Source organism: Ambystoma mexicanum, chromosome 6q (assembly GCF_040938575.1).
Source record: "Ambystoma mexicanum isolate Mex_15411 chromosome 6q, UKY_AmexF1_1, whole genome shotgun sequence".
Taxonomy (NCBI): Eukaryota; Metazoa; Chordata; class Amphibia; order Caudata; family Ambystomatidae; genus Ambystoma; species Ambystoma mexicanum.
Genome location: NC_090937.1, coordinates 158488733 through 158509779, shown reverse-complemented (window position 1 = coordinate 158509779; position 21047 = coordinate 158488733). Strand labels below are relative to the sequence as shown.

The window sequence follows — 21047 nt, the reverse complement described above, 5'->3', positions numbered from 1 at the left end:
TAAGTGTAGAGCGTGGTGAATGTATTCCTTCAGGCCCGTTCCTTTTGATGGTGATAATGAATAAATGTGTCCCTTGGGAAGCGATGCCCCGTCGATCAAATCAATGGGATAATCATATGGCCTGTGAGGGGGCAGCACCTCGGCAGATGCTTTATCAAAAACTGAATGAAAATCATGGTACTCTGGGGGTACTCCCGACATAGTGGCTCCAACCGTATGCGTTATTTCGGGAGGACCACCCTCCACTACAGGGACCAAGTGTAGCCCCCCAAGTGCCCTTGCCGGGTTGTTAATGTTTTCGTCTTCCAATAAACAAAAGTGTTGGCAAACTTCTGATTCAAAGGACACCTGACCTGTACCCCAATCGATGAGTGGGTTATGTCTTTTCAACCAGGGAAGGCCAAGGATTATTCCGAACTGTGGTGTTGATATCAGGTCGAAGGACAGCTGTTCTTTATGATTACCCTGGATGATCACGTCCATCTGAGCGGTCTGTTGTTTGATCGGACCGGAAATGAGAGAGGACCCATCCACAGTCTGGACAGGCTCGGGATGTGTCTTGGTCACCAGTGGAAGGTTCATTGCTTTGGCCAAAGAAATATCAATGAAGCAACCGGTAGCCCTGAATCAATGACAATATGGACTGTGTGTGAACATTCTCTAGCAGGATGAAGCACTGCCTGAACGACTACCGGTCTTATTGGGCCGAAGGAAGGAACCCCGGGGTTGTGAACCGAGCTCGTCTTGTCCCCCGTACTCAAGGACGAGCTTTCTGAAAACCCGAAGTCTTATTCTTCGGATGGCGTGGACACTCTTTGACAAAATGACCATTGAGGCCACAATAGAAGCATGCATTGTCGGTTCTCTGATGTTCTCTTTCGGTCTGGGTGATGGGACTTCATAGACCTCCTATTTGCATGGGTTCACCTGCGCCACCTGGTGAAGAGGGCAATGGTTTTGCTAAAAAACCAGACTCCGCCCGACGTTCGGACTTTCGAGTGTCTACTTGGAGGTCTAGGTCTACTAGATCAGAATATGCATCTGGAAGGGAAGGGACGACAGAAAGAGCGTCCTTCATAGTGTTACACAGACCCTTGTAGAACACCACGGCTTTCTTGTTTTCAGGCCATGAAGTCTCGGCTGACAATTGGTTGAACCGTGTGATGTACTCTATTAAGGTCTGTCTACCTTGGGATAATTCCAGTAACTCTAAATCTCGGGACTGGGCTTTATACCTGGTGTCAAATACCTTGGCCAACTCGCTTACCAGGAGATCAAAATCGTAAAGGGCCGGGTGATCGTTCTCAAGAAAGGGATTAGCCCAAGTAGCAGCAACACCGGCCAGGTGGGAGAGTAGGAAGGCGGCTTTTGTGGTGGAGTCATGGAACACCAATGGTCGACAAAGGAAATGTAGCTTACACTGATTGATAAATGTGCGATATTTACTGGGGTCTCCCTGGAACTTCTCAGGTGGTGCCAAAGGAAACTGGGTAGGCAATACCACAGGAGCCGGTGGTGTGGAAGGTACGGAAGGACCCGGGTTGGGGGTGCCTGGTCACCAAATTCGGCATTAGCCGGTAACGGGTTGCGGGTGCTTTGGATATTGTCTAAGCGATGATGTATCGCGGTGGTAGCAGCCGCTACTTCAGTTCTAAGGGATGCAACAGCTTGCATTAAAGCGGCCACGGGATCCGCGGCAGCGGTTTCCATCGTCTGGACGACCAAAATGGCTTCACAGTCTGTCAAGAATTGATGGTCGTGTAGACGATGATACCTCCGTCCCCAAGTACCACTCGAGCAAACAATAAGTTACTGCCCGAGCGATCCTTGAAGCCACAGGTGGTGAATGTCGTCAGTCGGAACCAGGAATGCCGGAAGATGCCCCCCCGACCACTGTAAGGCAAATAAGTGGGTTAGATAATAAACACAAACCCAGACCCGAATACTTAATGAATCTACAAGGGGCTTACCCTGAGTAGTTGGTCGGAACCCAATGTTGGTGTAGGGAATGTTGTCTGAGGCAGCCGGCAGAGGTTGATGACAGGATGGCAGCCTGGCAAGGCACTTGAGAAGGAGTAGTCACCACCTGATGCAGGAAACTTGAAACTATGAGCCACTCAGGTAGAGGAGACCTGAATAGTACGTGATCCAAAGAACAAAGTCAAAGGCTGTAACAAAGGGGAAATCCAACAACAGTCCAATGGGTAAACCCCAATATCATAATCTATATGTCAGGTCCCCCAGGACTCTATGGGAATGGGGATTAACAAAATTGTCAGCCCCTGACTTTCCCACCGCCGGACTTGTAATAGCTTGGTGGTACCGGGAAGTCAGGAGTCAGAAATTCATTCCGAGTCTGGCGGCAACCTGCTAGTAGCATCGGCAGGGTTACCGCCGTACTTGGAATGAGGCCCTTATAAGGAACATCATTCCTCTTTGTAGCCCTTGCATTTTCTGGCTCAGGTATGGGGAAATGTTGGGCCACACTGGAAAACACCCCACCCTCCGAGAACAGCTGGAGAGGAAGGATCGCTGAGCAACCTGCAACATGAATATATTAAAATATATATGTTATGTAGTGAATATAATATATTAATAAATGTATACAACAAGAGATGGCCCATGCACTACTTTCTTACCGTATTCTGCATCACGCTACAGACACCAAGGTGGAATTCTTTAGAGCATTTTTATTTTACACAAAACACAAGAAATATATTACCCTTACTAATGAAAAACCTGATAACATTCCTATCCTTCAATCTCCTAGCGTGCTTTTCATCTGAGAGATTGGCCCGCCAGCCCACCTCTCCCTGAATGGAGTCAAAGATAGACCCTCAGGGTGGAACTAATGGGCCAGACCCCTGCTCCCAGCCTGGCATCATCCACGGTGGGGGAGGGCCAGGAATTGGCCCCAGTGGGTGGCTCCATCCCCTAGTTGGTCTTTAGTATGCCGCAACTTCCTTTAAGACAGGCTACCCATAGTTAAATCCCCTTTATAGTTGTTTTTTTTATAACATGCTTAATACAGAAGCGGTTTCTAAGCACGGACCCGGGATTTGAACCTGTGTTACCCTGCGTCGTCTTGCTTCCAAGACAAGCGTATTGCCATTAAGCTATACTACCCGTATACTACCCGTTTCCTAACAAAGCATACTAAATAACCTCATAAAGCCATGTATGCCCCTAAATGTCTAACAACCTATACCACTCTAAATAAATACATGCTCAAATATGTACATCACATAGTCAAACAATAATTACTATGCTATCCCCAATAAAACGAACTGCTAATACATGACTAATCAACATGTACATGGCACTTAACCTTTACACATTGGTAGTTTGTGTGTGAATGCTACAGTCAGCCACACCCTTATAGTCCCTATCTTGTCTTATGCCTGGAGGAGTGCAGATGCTGGTCAATGAGGCCCCCCAGCACCAGGCAATGTTCCTTTGCAGGTGGCGCCTCATCCCCCGCATAAGGCACCACTGCCACACTGTGCAGGGCACGTGCCTTGTCCTGTTTGTGGAAAATATCATAATCTTTATTTTTAAATAATTTAATTTGAGATGCTTTTTCTTTAAATATTCCTAATCAGGCTCTCTGTAAGCCAACTTCTGTATGATCGATAATGACCACTTGTTCTGCAGATGCCATCCTTCCCAGAGGCTCCAATCGCATGTTTTAGGGGAACACTATTTACACTATTACATTTTCTAGGGCAGAGGGAAGATCATCTGGCAAAGAAAGATTAAAAAGCAAAGGGGCAAGCACACATCCTTGCTTTAGCCCGCGATAGGTTTCCATACTCCTAGATATACTTCCTTCTGTGCTAAACTGGATGTTCATATAGCTGTATTATTGAATATAATACATATCATGGATTGTCCAGTCTTTTCTTGTCCAAGTACCCCCAGAGGCATTGCTAAAGGCAGCTGTATAATCTAAAAATGCCACATATACAGGAGGACGGCAGTGTGTTAAGGTGCGTGACGACAGAATATGTCTAAAACTAATAATTGACTGTAAACAAAAATGTGCTGAGCCTAGATTGGAATATTGGAATCATATTTTATTTTTTGGGCTACATGTTTTAGTTTTTTAATAACAATGATGCAAATATTGTATTACCTGGATCAAATAAGGCAATCATTAAATAATGTTGAGAAACTTCTTTATTGCCATTCTTGAAAATATGTGTCACAATGGATTATTTCCAGGATTTGGGGATAATCCGTGTAAAAACAGATAAATTTAACTTCCTGTTAAAAATAAGGCCCACATTCCTGGTTGGCTTAATATACCAATGTTTGCTTGTTCATCAGGACTGGGCACTCTAGGCTTTTTCAAACCATGAATAATGGTCCGTACTTCATCATGTTAGATGGCGCAGTCACTCCTTATTGATAAGTCTAGAAATATTAAATTGATTGCATTCTGGTATTGCAGCATGTCAGGTTGCAATATGCATAGTTCTTATTCTTTACTTAATGGATGTATTGAGCTGAATACATAGTATTATTTCTCGTATTAATTATTATCCAATATTTCTGTGACTTTAGATGTAATAGCCTATAGCATATACGCCCAGGCCTCAGACATTTTTGTTCTCTTATACAATTTTAACCATTTTCTTATATTTTATATTGTTGAATCAGACATGTTTTTCCCCATACATCACCATATACATTTTTTTGGTAAACGCCTCTCTTATAGCAGGCAGTAACTCCTGTTTCTGTTTTTGAATAACCATGTCATACTTTTTCGATGTTTTATCATTAATGTCACATAACAGTCTACTAGCAATGGGATTTTTATTTTATTTTGCATTCATAAATCTGGCCCCTAAATTCCTGTATTTCTGATGTACCTAAAAACTGGATTTGACCCCTAAAGCCCTGTATGCTCATGTACGTTGAGGTGATATGCTTCGAGGCGGCGGGCCCACCAGTAGGTTGTGGCACGCTGCACATGCTAAGGTCCTGAGCACAGCGAAGGTCCCTTAACAAGGGCAGCGGTACCATTACTGAGAGGGGTGGCCGCCACCAAGGATTTTTATCGCCATTAGCACCTGTGTAGTTTTCTACACAGCTGCTAATCCTTTTTTGTTGTTTAAATCAACAAAAAATGAAACTTCCCTTTCCTGTGCAGTGCTACTGAAAGCCGCAGTCTGTTTTCAGTGTTAATGAATGAACTGAGAGACAGCAACCCTGCGCGGACCAGCTCCATGCAGTAAGGGACGTTTCTTTTTTTTTGGGGGTGGGGAAGACATCATTAGCACCCGGGTGCTAAGGTGAGTGTTATGGGAGAGCAAGGAAGGAAGGAGGGCACTGGCTGCTCAGGCAGCTCGCAAAACAGGCTTGTACCATACAGTACAGCCTGCATTCCAAGCCTCCTGATTGGCTGGCGCCTGCCTGCACAGTGTTAATGAGCCGATATGCCCTGACGTGGTGGTCCCACCCTGTGAATAATGTCCTGCTGTCCAAGTTAAGGGTCAGAGTGAAGCGAGGGTCCCTTAACGAGGGTGGCAGGCCATTACCCACAGGGTTGTCCCAGCCGCTGAGGAGCATATCGTCATAAGCACCAATGTAGCATGCTATGCGGGTGCTCATTTTTTTAAAAGAATTTTCTTTCCGTGAATGGGACGACTCACAGCACCCCGTTCAAAGAGAGAAAATACTGTACCAAAATGGCCACCATGGAATAGGACGGCAGGGCTTGGTATGGAGCCCCTTTTCCATTTCCATTGCAGCCAGAGCAGGGACGGGAGCAGCAGCAGCTGCGGCGGCAGGACTCGCAGCTGCAGCTAACATGTAATGGAAATTGGGGGGAGGGATTAAAACAAAAAGCAGGGTCGTGGGGGGAAGATGGCAGGCGGGGGAGTTGGATGTCAGGCGGCATATAACGCAGGCTTTCACTGGTAGAGTCAACCGACGCTCCTAACCACCTGATTGGCTCTCTGCCCGCCCAGGGTGCTAAGAAAGAAATGTGCCTGACCTGTATATTGTGGCATTTAATAAACAAATCTGTCCCCTGAGGCCCTGTACTGTTTTCTAAAATTAAAAATGATCCTAATCTTAACACACTTAAGGAAATATGTATAATATTCACTCCAGCAATCTTAAGACTTTCTTTGGATGGTTGCGTATTACTGCTACTTTATTAACTCACCTCTGTAAACTGCAAGGCAGGCTCTAATCCGCCCAGGAGGGACGTTATGCGTGATTGAAATTGATGAGTAGCGTAAAGTGTGTTTGGAAGGTGTAATGATAGAAACACAGCACAAATGCTTATTTATAATCCGGCCCAGACAAGGCAGAGCACAGCTCATTAAGCTAATTCACATGTTTTACAAAGATGGGAAAAACATATACTTAACTTAATTGCAATAGAGTACAGTCCACCAGAGGTCACTGGTGGGCTGCCTTATGGTTATGATAAATACATGTTTTTTTCCTAACTGTCCCAAACGTGAGATCGCTCAATGAGAGTACAGTTCAACACCAACACATATGTTCACCCTAAAGAGCAGGTTGGAATCCCCAGTTTGCCTCAAGTGCGAGACCTGTCATACCATACAAGAATACCAATGTCTCCGGTGTTTTTCTTGTGCAAAATTCAGGTGCTGCACACAAATGACTCAAAGACAAACAAGCTCATTCATGGTTGTCATGAGATGCCCTGGTCGGTTGCTAGAAAAAGTATTTTCTCAGCACGAACCATAATTGTTTGCATTGTACCAGTGTTAAAGGCACCCTTGCAGGTGATTAAAATGTTCCACTAACGCAAATGTATGTTCCAACAATAGTCAGGAAAGGAGCTCAAAAGGTCCATCAAAATCGGGCCTTCGTGTACATGAATAATGTGTCTGGCGCTGTGTCATGACACTTTACATACTCACGGTGCACCCCTTCTTGCCGGCTCAGTCAGGTCACAGCATGTGTGGTTGGATTATGTGTCCCTCCTTCTTCATTATAATGGCTATTAAGCTCATAATAAGGCACCTTTGCTTTCCAGTCACTGCTGTGAAGAATACATTTTTAAGAGTTTCCATTATTTTAAGTCAGGTTTGCCAACATTATGGGGGTTATTTTGTAAAACGTTAGCACTTCCCTGTTGTTGGGTACCTTGCCTGCAATGTTCAAACAGGTGAAATCCTGGATGGAACTTTGCCTTTTTGTGTTAATTGCACGAAAGGGACCACTTGTCTTTGCAGACACGTCCCCTCCATGCAATTTGAATCGCTTGCACTATGAAGTGCAAAAAGTAGTTGTACAAATCAGCCACAATTGCCTTTACACTTTGGCTTTGCACTTTGCAGCCAGCTTCAAAAAAGGCCATGTTGGTGTAAAAGCAAGCGGTTTACGGTGGTGAAAGGGAAAAGGCACACGGAAATGTAACCTCCATTGTAAAGGCACACGGAAATGTAACCTCCATTCCGTATAGAGACATGCCTAGCACTTTTATGGCTGTCTTTAGCACCTTTATGCTCTGGGGACTCGCAAAGTCAGGCTCCCTTTGCTCTTTGCTTTTGCTCGCCATATTGTAAAAAATGTAACCTCCGCCTGCACATTACACTTGCAGAACACATTTACATTTCACTTGCGTCTATCAAAATGTTAACTTTTAAAGATCAAATTTCAGCAAAGTCCATTTTTATCAGCATTTTCATGAGTGTAGTGTTTTATTCATTATATGTATATGGTATGTTGTCTACCTGATGTGATGGCTATAAATCTATTAAAGATATTGTTGATCATGATGATTACATTTTGCAGAAGACATTTGCAATGGATCCCTGTGAAAAACACCTGCTTTATGCAGGTGCTAAAAAAGGGGATTTTGCAGGAAAATCCAGACCGTTTATACCTGCATGAAAATCTCATTCAGGCGTAAGAGCGGTATTAGGTCAAAAGACCTTTTTAAAAAAAGCAAGAAAAAAAACGATTTAGGAAGACCGCTTCTGTGACCGCCCACAGCGGTCTTTCTAAATCAAATTGTCAGCCCCTGTGACGCACACGTGTGCACGCAGGGGCTGACGGGCACGCCAGGACCGGGAAGCGGCCACGAGGGAGAACGGGTAAATGGATATGTGCGTGTGTGGGTGTTCGTGTGTGTGTTTGTGTGTGTTTTGGTGGGGGGGGGGTGTTGGGAGGGGAAGGAGGCACCGGGAGCCAAGAGAGGGGTAGAAGAGGGCGTGGTGGTTGGGGTGGCAGGGTAAACAATGTATTATTTCGATTTTTGTTGACCGACTAAAATCAGCTGAAAAAAATTGATCTTTTGGTTAGGTGACCTACAAAAATCGAAATAATGACATAGAACTGTAAGAGCATGTGCCCCTTGAAGTCAGAGGAGAAATTCACTGCAATATATTAATTCTGTTGAATGCACCTTTCCGCCCCCCAAATGCCTGTAAAATACCGTGGGTTGTAAAAGTAAGGCATACATGTCTAAAGTTTTGCTTTTACACCTTACTTGTACATTCAAGGGCTTTGAAAATGAGCCCCTATATTTTGAAACTCCATTTTGACATTTTGCTTTTATTTTTTATCCCATCCTTCGCGCTGTCCAGTTTCCATTATGGGGATGATTTTGAAATTCAAGCTCGCAGTGGAAAAAGAAGCATTTCAGTATTGTGCATGCATATTGGGTGCCTAAAACTGCGTATCTGAAACTATATTATGCCTGTTATCTTGCTACCTTTGATTAGAGTCTCAATAGAAATTATTTAAAAAGTTTGAATCCCGAAATGAAATGTATTTGACTTAGTTTACAGTTCTGAGGGTTAAATGAACACATTGGGAGAATGCATCTAATTGCTTTAAATGTTGTCATGTTTAGCGTGCTTGAGCAGATAGCCTAACCTAATGTGAAAGTACATGAGACGTTTGCATGAAAGAGTTCATTACCGTTCCCTTTTCTTTAACAGCGATTTGTGTGCAGCATGAACAGTGTGTTGCTGATCTGCCTCCTTCTCACCATTACCGCGTCCTCGGGTGTAAGTAATGCTCACAGTATTGTTTAGACTTTGTTACTCATAGAGATCATGTTGCAAAGCAACTGATGATGATGTGTAATACCTTCTTTCTGTTGACAATATCCCTTTTTCTTAATTAGGTTGCTTATCTGGTAAGTGAATGTTAGAATGCTTTTCTGGCAATCTGTCCAACGTAGTGCTATCAAGGCTCAGAGAAAACAAGCATTTGCAAGGCCATCACCTATTGTATGGGCACTAGAAAAGACATTTTGCAGCACTGGCATCCTATACCCAGGGATTTACACCTTTTACCATGATAGCACCATCGTCTGTCAGACATTGTCATGTGAGGTTTCTCTGTGTATCATCACTCTCTGCATGGTAAAGGTGTTTGACCATATGTCAAGTGCAGTTTCAAATGCCCTATTAGTACCCGGCGAGAGTCAAGCAGAATGCAACACGCATTCCAGCCGCCTTGTCCACGGCGGGGGTCGTGGCAGCCCCTCAGCCAATGAGGAGGCTCGCAGCGAGCCATCCCCGCTCCGAGCCTCCCCACGGCTAAGAAGCTGCTTTCGCCTCCTGCCGGTGACTCGGGTACGTTTTTTTTTTCCCCTTGCCTCTCCCCTCCCTACCCACCCCACTTACCTTCTTGCTCCTGCGTCCATGGTGGGGGATGATGGCAGCCTCCAGCAGTGTGGAGACTCAGAGCGGGGCCATCCCCGCTCCCCGCCTCTACACGGCTGGAGGCTTCCATCATCCCCTGGCGGGAACTCAGGTACGTTTATTTATTTATTTTCCTGTCCCTTGTGCCCTCCCAACCGCACTTACCTTCTGCTTCTTTTATCCCAATGGCCGCCATCGTTTTCCCTTTCCCGGCGGCCATTTTTTTTTTTGTCCCGAAAAATTGCTTTTAGTTTCCCGGTCACGCTTCGCTCGGGCCTATAATTATGGGCCCCGAGGCATTACCTGAGTCGGTAATGCCCCGCCGCTCGGGTCATATTGCTTAAATAACACCGCGCTGCTCCTTGCACAGTCACTGCATATACGCCTCGAAACTTCAAGAACACTGCTGTGGTGACTGGTGCAGTAGAACTGCAACCTTACACTACATGAGTGAGATTTACGTTTGCAAGTGCTGCCATCATATGCTAAATGCAGCCTCAGATGCCTCAATAATGCCATCATATGCCTGGTATAATCACTGTATGCAGGGAAAAGCCCTACATATCCAGGTTCTGCCAAGATATGCCATTTGCAGCCTCAAACGCCCCAATTGTGCAACAATCTCATCCTTGATATAGTTAGAAAATGTAATGGGCCTCATTACAAGTTCAGCGGTAGCCTTGCCGGTAAAACCGGCAGGGTGCCGCCGAACTTGCATTTTTTTCCGGCCTCTGGCAATGGGGCAACACAGTACAATACTTGACGGACTCTGTATATCCTCATTGCCAGGGGCCGAAATCCATTACTCCCCATGGGAATGGGGAGGTCGGATGCACCAGCACCATTCAGAATGGTGCCGGTGCATCCGACGTGCTGTATGGCCGCTCTGCCCACCAGGTACAACCTGGCGGGCAGAAATGCACCCACGATCACAACTCTTAGTTTGCCGGTCTGGGAACTACGGTATCGGCAAGCTTACCGGTACCGTAGTTGCGAGACCTGCAAACATGTAATGAGGCCCAATGTGTTGCTATCATATGCCAAGTGCAGCCTCAGATTCCCCAATAATTCAATCATATGACTGGTAGTCACCAAATGTTGGTTTAGTCCTCATATGCCAAGTGCATCCTCAAATGTGGCCCAATGTGGGCAATATAGACAGCTCACAGAGCAGAAAACCTGATGTGTTTAGTTTAGGAGGCATTAGGAGAGGCATCATCAGAGTATTTTGCTACAGTACCATGGAGGTTTGCCCAGAGCAGTGACATTGGTTAATGTTACTTTAAAACCTTCCACCCCTCAAGTTTTTGGTGATATTACGTAATTTTAGAATCGTTGATGTTAGTCCAGCCCTTCTTTAACTTCATATTAATTGTGTAAATCATGCATAAATCTCCTAATATATTTCGGAGATGGTTCAGCCAGGAGCATTTGTAGAACAGTTTAAGCATCATATTAATTTTAAGAGCATTTATTCTGTCGCTGATGGCAAGCGGAAACATGTTCTGTTGCAAAAGATCTTCTCAAAGTCGAGGACAGAAACATAGTTCAGGAAAAACAGATTAAATAATCTTCGAAATTCTAATCCCGGGTCACAACATCGCTGGGTGAGCAATTAGTTCAATGCGGTTTCAGTAGTGTCATAAGGGTTTGCCCAGTCTAATTATGTTAAAACTAGGGTAAGCAATCCACTCTAAGGAGTCACCAATAAGCATTTGTCGTCTACTGAGATCACACACTGGCCACCCATGGCATGGAGAAGCCCATATATCCATACACCATGGTCAGGGCACCTGCCCAACCAAATATTCATGCCCCTTCCTAAATAACCACATTCTCACCCCTCCTCCTTTTCCCTCCCCATTTGCTTTACATGCTGTGACATGTTAATATAACATGTCACACATAGGGAACCCATCCACCTTATAATCAATCATCCAGTTAGGAACTCCTATACAATCATCGAGTTATGATATATGTTCCAAATCCAGAAAACATCACGGCATATAGACTCCCAGTCCACAGGATCACACACGTACGAATCTAGATGTACCTCATTAATGACCATACTTAGATTAGACCCTCACCTACCATTGATGGGGTGTTTCAACCTGAAAACGTCACATATTTTGTGTTTTTGTGATCTGTTTTTGTCTTCCAGGACATGCGCTCTAGCAATTAATGGCACATAGGTCTCCCCTCCTCTGCATGATACGTATGTGCATTACCATGCAGTTTTGTGATAATGAACAATCCGCAAAATAACCCAAACCTAGACTGCATCATACGCACATGTCATCACATTGACATTGCATTATTAATGTATGATCCAAATTGGCAGTCGGAATCGAAAGATCACTGTCACAGCACAGAACATCTTGAAGCAGGCCTAACACAGCTTAGCAGGTGAGTGCTACTAGCCTATACAGGCTAAGCCACCTGCCATGTCGACATTCTAAGAATCATCCTTAGACCCAGGCACCCCTACCACTCCATCCCTCAAATGATATATCCTAATAACTCAGTACGCTCTGCATGTGCAATCACTGTAGCACATGGGGCAACATATTACCAACTAGCCCAGTGGCATTTACTGTGAGGCACACTTGCTTTCTATTGATCATGGTGCACAGGCACCACTTTTCACCCAGGGTCTCATCCAATACTTTGAGTGTGCATCGCTACTCAGAATAGGCACCCAGCCGACTGAGCATCCTATCCCACAGCAATGTTATGTACGGGCCACTCACCCACAATTAGGGGGCACTTGTTATCATTGCATGTGATACAAACCAGCCACTTCCAACTCTATTCGTTTTTCCATTGCTACTGCGATGACCCCCTTAATCAGGCCCATATATCTCCTACATGCCCCACAGTGCACTACTTTCACAACTCCTCACAAACCAGCATATGCTCCAAGCGATCCACTAAAGGCATTAATTACTCCTCATTTTTCCACAGATCATGCTTCTAATTCCTATGAAGGACCAACTCACCCTAGGATAATCCAAACCACACCATCATACTTTGCCCACCCTGGGCTTTAACATCTGTTATCCCATGCAAACAGACAAGTGCTAATTTTGCATTCTAGCCTATGTCTTATTGACACCCACACTGTGATTGTAATAACCACACTTCCCTTACATTTCTTTAACAGCTAGGCACCTCACTTGGGATTCATTGGAATCTCACTCGTATTTTGCATTGCCCTCACCAATTAAACTAAAGACCACCCGGTGAGCCCTGACCGCCATACCATGTGGCGCTTTGTGCACATCTGACACCAGGCCCAACGTGCCTCCTGTTAATTGACTAATGGACACTAATGATGTTCTCCTCTTCTCTCCATGGCCGTCCTCCGTCTCTCACCTTCATAATGTAGTCTCCCACCATGGGTCACACATGTAACTGATAATTGTATTTGCTACCATTACTCGTCACCATTATTATTGATTCTCTTATCAATCTAATCTGTGTACCAATACCGTATTTGTTGGGACACATGTCCAAAACTATCATTCAAAATAATTCAAAATGTATGGTGCTTCTCAATATCGGTGCCTATACCACTTTACTGGGAATCACTATTGAGGTTACATATCAATGGCTATTTATGTTTTTATGCCACATCATTTTGTTTACAACCTTGACAAAGTCCCAGGAGTGCCGAAACATGTGTTGGCTAGAATTCAAATGACATCAACCTGTATGGCGCACATAATTGGACTGGGTCAAATCTTTGTAGCCCTACTAAAACCTCCTTGAACTAATTGCTCACCCAGCGCTGTTGTGACCAGGGCTCTACCTTTGTATCTGTCAAACCCAATTAGGAATGGAAGGGCACCATCTCCCTTGAATCCCATCACAGGCAGCAGGGTCCCACCACAAGCTTTACTGATCAGCGCAGTGATCTAAACATTTGAGTGTCCTTCCTTTTCTGATTAGTCTAATACCAAAGTATTAGATGTTAATGTTAATGTTAAAGGACATTTGTTCCGTGCACTATCACCACCGTAGTGGTCCCTTGGCGCTCAGGCGGCTCTGAAAGAGGAGGGGAGGATGAGTTAGTGGGAGGAAGCAGGAAAAGTGCAAGAGAGCAGTGATGTACTGTTGGCGGCCTCAGCCCGCTGGGTCCGTTGGCTGAGCCTGGGGTGTTTGCGGCCGGTAGTCGTCGTGTACTGTTGTGCAAGGCTATGTGTGTTTTGTTTTGTTGTTGCCATGTAGGGAAGTTCGTGCGGTTTGTTGTGTTGTAGGTTTTGGTTGTGTTTTGGTTTGGAGTTTGAGAGGTGTATGCAGAAAGGGAAAATGTTAGTAGGGTTGGTTAGTTTGCGTCTATATCCAGAATTGAAGCGCTCGGCTTGCGTAGTCTCCCCTGTTGCGGCTCTGTCCTGATCTGGGTCTGACCGGCATGCAGATTCCATACTCCTCTAGTCCCCGCCTCTAATATGCTCTCTGATAGCTCCCCTTATCCTCCATTTAGACTCTAGTGGGCCTGCCAATGACACCTCTCGGGTAGTGGGGGAGGTTGCCAGTGTCTCGATAATTCCACACCAATGTGGTGCCTGACGGTAATTTAAATTAAGGGGCGGGCGAAAGTGTTGGTGGGATTGTCAGGGTTAGTCGACTCAGTCTCTGTGCGTGCCGCCTGTGTTCCTGTCTATCGATTAAAGGTTATTGCAATGTATTGATGTTTCTTGACCTAGATCCTGTGGGATGTCTGGTCTAGCTTGCAGTTTGGACAGCTTGAAGTTAATTTTGTAACCATTAATGTGCTAAATGATTTGAGAAGTTGAAGTAGAAATGGAAGAGCTCTTTTTGGATATGCAACATAAAATATGGCATCATGTGAATACATTGAGTTTCTGTTTTCTACATCACCCATTATTATTCCCTGCAGCTGAATCATCTTACTGATTTTGCATGCACATGGTTCCATGGATAAAATGTAAAATAAAGGGATTAATGGGCCCCCTTGCTGAGTTCCTGAGTGTAAAGTAAATGGGAGAGATGTATAGTCATGTGTTAGTACAGATGATTTAGGCCTATGCCAAAACATTCACATCATTTTGAGAAAAGGATTTATGAAGCCAAACCTTCCGGTACCGAGAACTAATAATCTCTTCTCACACAACCAAACACCTTCTCGGCATCAAGGGAAAGGATGGTGTCAAAGGGTCTTTTTTAAGCTCTGAGAGTTCGGCCAACTATACAGGGTTTCCAGTCTAGTTTTTGCAACATTACTACTTTAATGTTCAAATAAATCAATGAGGAAACCAGGTATTTCTACAATTCGCCCATAAATACTAACCATATTAACGTGTTACTGATCCAAGGTTCCCTAACCTCAAAGAATCTACTTTCTGGGTCACCAAATAAATCTCTACAAATAAACAGACTGCGCTTAGCCACTAAAATGTACACTTTTCTTTTCCTACTTTTGTATGAAGCATAAAAACCTAGGTCAACCCAACCCCTGCACATTTTCTTAGATTCTGCTACATCTAATTGTGTTTCCAGGAGAAGTTCTGCATCTACTCTAAGATCTCTAAGATCTCTAAATTGCTTACACAGTTACCTTGGTCTAATTGCATGACCAATTGCATGACCAATTCCCTTTACATGTTAGGTCACATAGTACAATAATGCCACAAATCATGGCCTTCATTCATGCTAATTCTTTCATGATGCATTCCACATTGTATCAGTTTTTTTTCTCCATTTGTTTTTAACTACATCAGTCAAGATCAAGTTTCATCCCAAACTGCAGACACCAATATGCATGGTTGTCTACATTGCTCTGAATCAAAGCAATTGCAAAACCGGCAAACTTACTAAATCAAAAAACACAAACATTGCATATGTCAAGAATATGTGCAAATTAATTTGACCAACTAGTCGTGTTCTGCAATACATATATCCAGGAGGCCAAAAGATGAGTTTTTCTGATCCGCCCTGCCTCACCAGGGTCTTCGTACCGTAATCAGGATGTCATTTATACATTCAATGAGCTAACACTTATATACAAGGGAAAATAGAGTGTCTAGTTTACGTTAAATAGCGAAGCAGCAACGGTTGGTCATATCTGGGTAAATAACAGAGAATTAGTATTTTCTACATTGCTCTTATAATGTTCTGTTTTCGACAAGTCTTTTTCTTTTCATCCGATTTTGTTTTGGTTTCTCTGGACATCAAAACCTTATCTGCGATTTTCTTATAAGGATAGTTTAAGTTCGAGCAAGCATCTTGAGAGTCTTTGTTATCTTTACATTTCTTAGTTTGATGTTTTCATGGCTTTCTCGTGCACTTTTTACAAGGAGCAGATGTTGATACGGAATTTGTTAATTCTTTCAGAAAACGCTTTTACCATTTGTCACATGTGCTAATGGGTTAGTGGGGATATTTGCATGAGCTGCAATATCATGTTGTCACACAATGTTGCACAATCAAATGTATCTCAATCATTGCTAATAAATAGATGCAAAGCCACTGCAAATGTAAAGGATTATCTGAAGGAGGAGCATTGCAGATGGTCAAGAACTGGAGACTTCCATTGAGAAGTAATTAAACATCCTAAGGATAGAGGTCTGCTTTTGCATTTCACCTTTTGCAGTACAGACCACCACTATTTTTTCTTTATGTTGGACATTTTAAAATGTCATTGTAATGATTTTTGTATGTTCTCCTTTATTTGGTTTGGGCATTGGTGCCCGGTGGTCCTGTTTAATTGGCATTGTGGAGATGCCTTGAACTCCCAATTCATTTTGGAATAAAGCAATGAGATAGGCAGACAGATCTTGTCCTTCTGCTTCCTCTGAAATCCCATCAATGCAGATATTATCCTGGGCTCTATGTTTTCTGTTAGTTGTATTTCTTTGATTGACGAAACAAGCTAACAGTCTAGATTGTCATGTAGGTACAGTGACATGGTTTTGCCACACTTCCTGTGCATGAAGCATTCGGACCCAGTGTACTTTTCTGTCATTAGTTCTGAGTTAAACTCTGCAGGAATCAGGGTTTGGATTGAATGCACACGAGGTCTGGCTTTCAGTGCAGGGAAGGGGCTGTTGTGTCAATCAGTCACTTGCTATATGCACTTCTCCAAAAAAAAGATCTCCCCACCATCATTCTTCGGATCAGTTTTCAAGTGTTCTCATTATTAGTACATGCTCTCAGTAAGATGTTGGCATCAAAGCTATCCTTATGCAGCCTTCGTGTTTGCTCATTAGGCCACACACCCCTGATTGCACATTGTTAATGAAAATATATTTTAAACATGACAAAACCTAATCCAGATAAACTTCAAAAATCTAAAACCATGTCCCTGTATTTGTAATCCAGTATTAAAAACAGATATATCTCAACTTCAAACATATGTTCAATAATTAAGTAGCTGTTATTAAATGTAAATCCACAATAAATATTATTGACCTGAACCGGAGTCATTTGAATAGTTTCACAACATATTTTGGGACATGCAATCAGTAGTCCACATCCCTTTTTCAAGTTTCTCTAAGAATATGTCTCTTTAAAATATCAATACCTTTTAAACCTATATATTTTAGTCCTGTCGTGATTGTCAGACTTTCATCAGAGGATTATTGACTGTGTAAAAAAAAAACAGCCAATTCTAAGTCTGTTTTAATCACTCAAGTTTCCTCTTCCTTTATGTTTCATTTCTTGCAAGGGGTCTTTACTACTGTATATCTGATCTTAATCGATATATATTATACAATACCATCAATTAGTACCCGGCAAGGGAGAATCAGAATGAAAGAGCCATTCTGATTGGCCCTAGCCAGGGCATTACCTGGATGGGAATCCCTCGGATTCCACACCTTTGTCCCCGGCGGAGGCGTGGCAGCCTCTCAGCCAAAGAGGAGGCTCGAAGCAGGGCCATCCCTGCTCCGAGCCTCCACATGGCTGGAGGCCACCTTCGTCCCCGCCGGGGATGCAGGTATGTCTTTTTTTTTGTTTGTCCTCCGAAACCCCTCCCCGCCCCGTCCCAACCCCACTTAGCTTCAGCCCGCTTTGTTCCTGGTGGGGAGGATGGCAGCCTTCAGCCGTGTGGAGACTTGGAGCGGGGCCATCCCCGCTCCGAGCCTCCACACGGCTGGAGGCTTCCTTCGTCCCCTGTCGGGGACCCAGGTAAGATGTTTTTTTCTTTTTTTTTTTCCCTCCTTCCCTTCCACCCTCCCAACCCCACTTACCTTCAGCCTGCTTTGTCTCCGGTGGGGGACGATGGCAGCCTCCAGCCATGTCGAAACTCGGAGCGGTTCCATCGCTGCTCCCACCCCCCACACGGCTGGAGGCTGCCATCGTCCCCCGCCGGGGACCCAGGTACGATATTCTTTTTATTTTTGCTTTCCCCCTCGCTCCCTTCCGCCCTTCCAATTCCACTTACCTTCTTCCGTTTATTTTTTCAGTAGCGGACGCTTCATTCTCGGGCCTATAACTATGGGCCCCGGGGCATTACCTGACTCGGTAATGCCCCCGCCGCTCGGGGCATATTGCTTAATTAATAGCAGGTGACTTCACATTGTGTTAAAGTCCTACGTTTTACTTTCTTCATCACTTTAGCATCCTACTGATTCCTTTTGTCATGAGTAATTATTCTGATGTCTTTCCATCTAATATTTTACTCCTGCTTCCTAACTGTTGGCGGTCTCCACGACCATCAATCTGGATTCCGGGCATCCAGATGCATGGAAAATGCTCTTCTGAACACCTGTGAAGAACTGCTCACATCCCTATTTTCCAACACCAGTGCTGTCCTCATCCTTCTTGATCTCTCCTTTGCATTTGACATGGTAAACCACTCCATCCTCATCGAAAGGCCCCATGACACCCTGGGTATCTCGGAGCGGGCACTGGACTGGCTCATCTCCTTCCTAACTGACCGTTCCTCCCAAGTAATCCTGGGTACCCTCTCCTCTCCTTCTTCCTTCTCCACCTGTGGTGTCCCCCAGGGCTCTATTCTCTCGCTTTGGCTCTTTAACATCTACATTACTCATCAAGCACTCCTCATCTCCTCCTTCTCTCTGAACTTCCAGTGTTATGCTGACAACACACAATTATTTTTCAAAATTCCTGCTGAACCTCTTGCATCTTCCATCCTCCCTGACTTCCTTTCTGCCATCCAGGCTGGTGCACTTCCAGTAATCTCTGCCTCAATTCCAACAAAACAGAAATTCTTCTGATTGGGACCCCTGCACCTGTCTTCTTCCCTTCACTCTGGCTTTCTTCCATGGACTCTCCTCGTGCTCCCTCTTCTGAAGCCAGAAACCTCAGAGTCATCTTCGACTTCTCTCTCTCCTTCCTCCCTGACACTCAGGACATTGCCAAGAAGTCCCACTTTCAACTCTTTCTTCGCAAAGGAATGTTACCCTTTCTCACCTTCCCTCAGAAGCTCAATGTTACCAGAGCCCTGGTTCTCTCTTGGCTTGACTATTGCAATATCTTTCTCCTGAATCTACCTTCTTCCACTTTGCGACCCCTCCAGCTAATCCAGAATGGGGCAGCAAGACTTATCCTTGGATTCAAGCCCATGGACCGCATCTCTCCTGCCCTAAATAGTCTGCACTGGCTCCCAGTTGCTTCACGGATTACATTCAATTCCCTCTGTATCATCCATAAGGCTGTCTGAAGCCAGAGACCACACTATCCACAACTCTCTGTTGATAAATATTCCCCCTCTAAACCTCTGCACTTCTTTGGCACCAACTCCTTGTTTGTAAAGCGTTTCGCTAAACAGAGGGCAGGAGGTTGATCGCTTTCCTCAGCTGGCTCCCTTCTTTGGAACAGCCTCCCCCTCCCCCTTCAGCCGGACTTTCTGAAATTCTGGAAGATCCTCAAGACCTCCCTCTTTACCTCCTCCTTCTGTCCCTCTCTCCTCTGCTAATCTCACAGTTGCTCTTTTGGTGTTAAGGGCCTTTATGCATCCTCGGTGCCCTGACCTCCCACACCGAATCACCCCAGCTTCTATCTATCCTCAGCACTTGCCTCGGCTCACCCTTCACCCCTGGAGGCTCGCACTTACCTTACATTGCACTTCACCTATTGCTCACCCATGAGCACCCCAGCACTTATCCCATTCCGTCTCCCTTCTGCACTTGCACATTCTAAACACTCACAAGGCAGAGTAGGTTTGCCCTCCCCCCACTGTATTTAATATTTGTGTATGTATTTTAATTGTTTGTCATTCCTTGTCACCTCCCTGTTGTCCTGCGGGCGATGTGAAACAGTATTTACTTACTGTATAAGCGCCTGTTAAGCCAACAATAAACAATTAAACAACCCCTACTGTCTAGCCACTTTTCTGATCTTCGGGGTGTCTCCCTAAAAGCCTACTGTATCAACACCTTTTGAACTTTCTAAATGTCCCTACTCTATCCAGAGGTTAATATTCTAAGTGATTGGAGTTGTGCCTTGCACTTGCTTGGTAGGATTTAGGTGATTGCACTCACACACACTGTCCCCTTACCCTTTCCACTCTATCTCCTTTTTATTCCTTAACTCCTCCACAGCTGTATTTCCAATGTTTTATTCCCCTGTCTCCTAGCTCCTCCCAAGGAGGTTAACACATTTCCCACTTCCACCCCTCCGATTCTGCTACTGTCACTCCTCCCATCCTACTACTACTCTCCTTCTACTACTCTCCATCCAATAGTACAACTCTCCTCCCAATATTGCTACTCTCTTTCTACTACTACTCTCCTCACCACTACTACTGTCCTCTTACCCTGAATGCTCGCATCTCACCACAACTACTATCCGTTTACCACTTGTACTCTCATCCCACTGCTACTGGTCCCCTCCCCACCACCACTACCAAAAGCCTACTGTATCAACACCTAAAGAACTTTCTAAATGTCCCTACTCTATCCAGAGGTTAATATTCTAAGTGATTGGATGTGTGCCTTGCACTTGCTTGGTAGAATTTAGGTGAATGCACTCACACACACTGTCCCCTTACCCTTTCTACTCTATCTTCTTTTTATTCCTTATCTCCTCCCACAGCTGTATTTCCAATGTTTCATTCCCCTGTCTCCTAGCTCCTACCATGGAGGTCAACTCATTTCCCACTTCCACTCCTCCGATTCTGCTACTGTCACTGCTCCATTCCTACTACTACTCTCCTTCCACTACTCTCCTTCTAATACTACAACTCTCCTCCCAATACTGCTACTCTCTTTCTACTAATACACTCCTCGCCACTACTACTGTCCTCTTACCCTGACTGCTCTCCTCTCACCAGAACTACTATCCTCTTACCACTAGTACTCTCCTCCCACTGCTACTAGTCCCCTCCCCACCACTACTACCACTCTCCTACCAGCATCACTATTCCTCCTCTTACTTCACAAGTACTTCTACAACACGCCCTTCTGTCACTCACAG

At 44.6% G+C, this 21047-nt stretch overlaps 1 long non-coding RNA gene across 1 annotated transcript in view; it reads left to right on the top strand.

Annotated features, from left to right (window-relative positions):
- Positions 1 to 21047, top strand: part of LOC138515839 (uncharacterized) — a 214054-nt gene that overhangs the window by 30806 nt on the left and 162201 nt on the right. The window contains exon 2 of the long non-coding RNA XR_011282171.1: positions 8934 to 9002. This is a non-coding gene — a long non-coding RNA (uncharacterized lncRNA). The remainder of the gene's footprint in view (positions 1 to 8933; positions 9003 to 21047) is intronic.